This window comes from Crocuta crocuta, unplaced genomic scaffold, assembly GCF_008692635.1.
Source record: "Crocuta crocuta isolate KB4526 unplaced genomic scaffold, BGI_CrCroc_1.0 scaffold328, whole genome shotgun sequence".
Taxonomy (NCBI): domain Eukaryota; kingdom Metazoa; phylum Chordata; class Mammalia; order Carnivora; family Hyaenidae; genus Crocuta; species Crocuta crocuta.
The window spans coordinates 739,424-742,752 of record NW_027529645.1 but is presented as its reverse complement, the minus strand read 5'-3'; positions in this window follow the sequence as shown (position 1 = coordinate 742,752).

Here is a 3,329-nt window from a genome sequence, read left to right as displayed (position 1 = left end):
AGAGGGTCAGGAGGTTGCAGGGAGCTAGACCAGGGTTTGAAGCTTAGCTCCCCACTGTTTATTATCCCAGTGACCTTGGACACAGGCTCATTAAGCTCTCTGTCTACAAAACGGTGATACTAAATGAAATGCAATACCAACAAGCTCCTAGAACTAGTGTCTGGAACCCAGTAAACATTTAATTCATATTAGGAAGCAGGGTAGAGTCTGTGGCAAGTCTGAGAATGACCCTCGTAAGTAACGGAGACCTGGGTTCCAATTCCCTCGTCTCCCTACTACCTTGCCCAGTTGCTTAATTTCTCTGCATTTCCTTGCTTGTAAGATGTCAGCTTGGATCCCTCCTATTATTTTACTGATTTGGGTAAATATGCTGGGCAGAGTTGAGCCACAATGCAGGTGGCATTTTACATTCACTGGAAGACACAGGCAAGATCACAGCAAAAGAAGACGGGTGGAATTTCATCTCCATGTCTGTCACTGAGGCAGCGGAGAGAGGTCTGCGACCAGATCACCAAACTGCGGTCCTGTTTTTGCCCCTTAAAAGCCAGGTGACCTCGGGCAAGTTCTTGCAGCCTCTGAGCCTCAGTTTTCTCAATTCCAAAACATAGATAACAGTAGTGACCTCATGGGCTATTGCAAGTATGAAGTAAGTATCTATGAAAGCACTTAGCGGCTGACTCCTACTAAATGTTCAGTATATTCATAGACAGCAAAAGTCTCACTGTCTGATCCCAGTTTACTGGTAGATCAGGACAGACAGGATGCTTCCGGCAGTGGAACAAAGAGAAATGTTACCAGCCCTCACCTCCCAGTCATGCTCCCCATTTGTCAAGGTGACTCACACAGCCTTTTTCTCACTTTGGTAACTGTGAAGCACTCCCTGGCGGGGTGGGGCTGGGGAGGGCACAAAATCAAGGGTGCTGCCGTTTCTTAAATGGCTGCACCCCCCAGCTGGGGATCTCTGTCATTCTTTCCGGAAAGAAGCGAGAAAACATAAGTTAAACAACATTTTTCATTGGAACTGCTTAGTATACTTGTTTGCTATTATCCTGGACAACATTTTGTGGGGATTTGAGGTAAAACACGAACAAGCTTTGGGTTTCTGCTGCAGTGTTTCCCTCTCCATTTGTATCTGCTTCCATGTAAATTTCAGTTATTACATAACACATAAATTGCAAATATTAATCTATAAATGGGATTTCTGAAAACAATCTGTGAATTAGTAATTATAATTTTTTATTCTGAAAATTTCAAATTTACAGAAAAAAAGTGCAAAGAAAAACCCAATGAATACTTAGATTTATCCATTGTTATTATTTTGTCACTTATGCTAAGGCATTATTTTTGAGATGTAGAGAGAAGCATTCATATAATATGGTCTCTCTCATCCTCTCTCTCTCTCTTTTATGCCAGTAGAAGTGTTATAGGGATGGATATAGGTATATCAATAGTGTGACACCTAGGCACTCAGCTTCCTGAAGTTTGAGATCTGTTTTGAGGACTTTCAGAGGGAAAATTTTTTAAACTTTTATTCGTTTTTGAGAGACAGAGTGCAAGAGGGGGAGGAGCAGAGAGAGAGGGAAACACAGAATCTGAAGCAGGCTCCAGGCTCTGAGCTGTCAGCACAGAGCCCGATGCGGGGCTCAAACTCACTGACTGTGAGATTATGACCCAAGCTGAAGTCAGAACCTTAACGGACTGAGCCACCCAGGTGCCCCTCAGAGGCAAATTTTAATGCAAGCATATGGAAAGTTTTAACTTTAGTTTCTGGAAGAGCTGCAATGTTAATTTCAGGCAATTCCCTCAACCAGAGCCCTATGTGGGGGAGTGGGGGTAGGGGAGGGTAGTGGAGGAGTGGAGAGGGTGGAGGAGTTTTATGGAAACTATAGTCAAGTACTCTAGTGATAGAGATGATGAACTAACGGCTCAGCCTCAGCAGACTCTTTTTGGGATGGCCACTTACTAGCCGTGTATGGTTGGGCAAATCACCCTGACGCCTTTTCATTTGTAGAATGGGAACAACAATCAATGCCTCAGTACCTGGGTTTTTAGTAAGACTCATTTTCTGAATTGTGAACTGTAATTATCTTTTTTAATACAAGGAATTGACATACCATTTTATTTGTAGGAGGAAGGAGGGAGAGGAAGGAAGGAAGGGAGGGAGGGAGGAAGGAAGGAAGGGAGGGAGGGACTGGACAGAACATTTTTATGTGTAGGAGAGAGGGGGAGGGTAAAGATCTAGGTAGGAGGACAGAAATCAAGGGAGGCTGTTTCCTGAGCCTGCGGGGGAAAGTTGACAGAAACTCACAGTCTGGGGAGAGAAGAAAGCATCTTTCAGGGAATCCCGTTAGTTGCCACGTTCCAGGGAACCCATCCCCAGGATGTTCCTTCACGTGGCTGTGGGAGGAGGACGCGTGGGCTTTTGAGACCCCCCCCCCTCCCCCGGCAAACTTCTTTCCAGGCCATGGGGCACTCTGGCCTTCGCTCTGGCTTCCAAGGCACCCAAGGGATGCTTTTTCTTTGCTTCCTCTGGGCGGCCAATTTCAGGATTTAGAAAGCTAGTGCGCCCAGCGCACGGCCAAGGATCTGCCGGATAACTTCTCTACGAGCTTTGCCCAGCTCCTAGATGCCTCCCCAGACCTGCAACTCGCGGGCCAGGACATTCAGCTGCACCTTGAGGGTGGCTCCTCAGCGCAGATGCCCGCTCCACGGCCGTGAGCTGGCGTGTGCAGGTGAACTGGTGCACACGGGCGCCGGGACAGCGACCAGAGCCACAGAGGCAGCGATGGGGGCGGCGCGAGGTCGGCGAACTCTCTCCTTTTCATCCTTTACATTTCTGCTGAGATCTCCTCCATAAATAACAAGAATAAAACGTGTACTTGGTTTTGTCTCTGCGCTCCCGGGATCGTAGCGGGGGAAAAAAATGAAGAGAAACCACGGCGGCCCCACCGGCTGCTTCTGGAGACCCCTGAAATCAGCAGCTGGAACTGCCCCTGTGGAGAGCCCTCGGGCCTGGTCCTCTAAGACCCGAGGTTCGACGTCCCACCGCACTGGGGGTGGGTCCGGGTGTGGGGCCCTTCGGACGAGGGTGTCGCTGGCAGGGCTCCAGGCGCCGGAAGGTGCCAAGCCCGGCTCACTCCGCACTGGCGATGCGCGCGGANCTCCCCGGGCCACAGGGAAGGACAAGGGGACTGGGCACGGGGACCCCGGCCAGTGAGCGCCCGTGCCCCGGGGCCGTCCTTTGCGCGCGCTCTGTCGCCTGGAGCCCGGGGCCGGCCTCGCCTCCCATGGTGCTGGCCGCAGCCATGAGCCAGGACGCGGATCCCAGA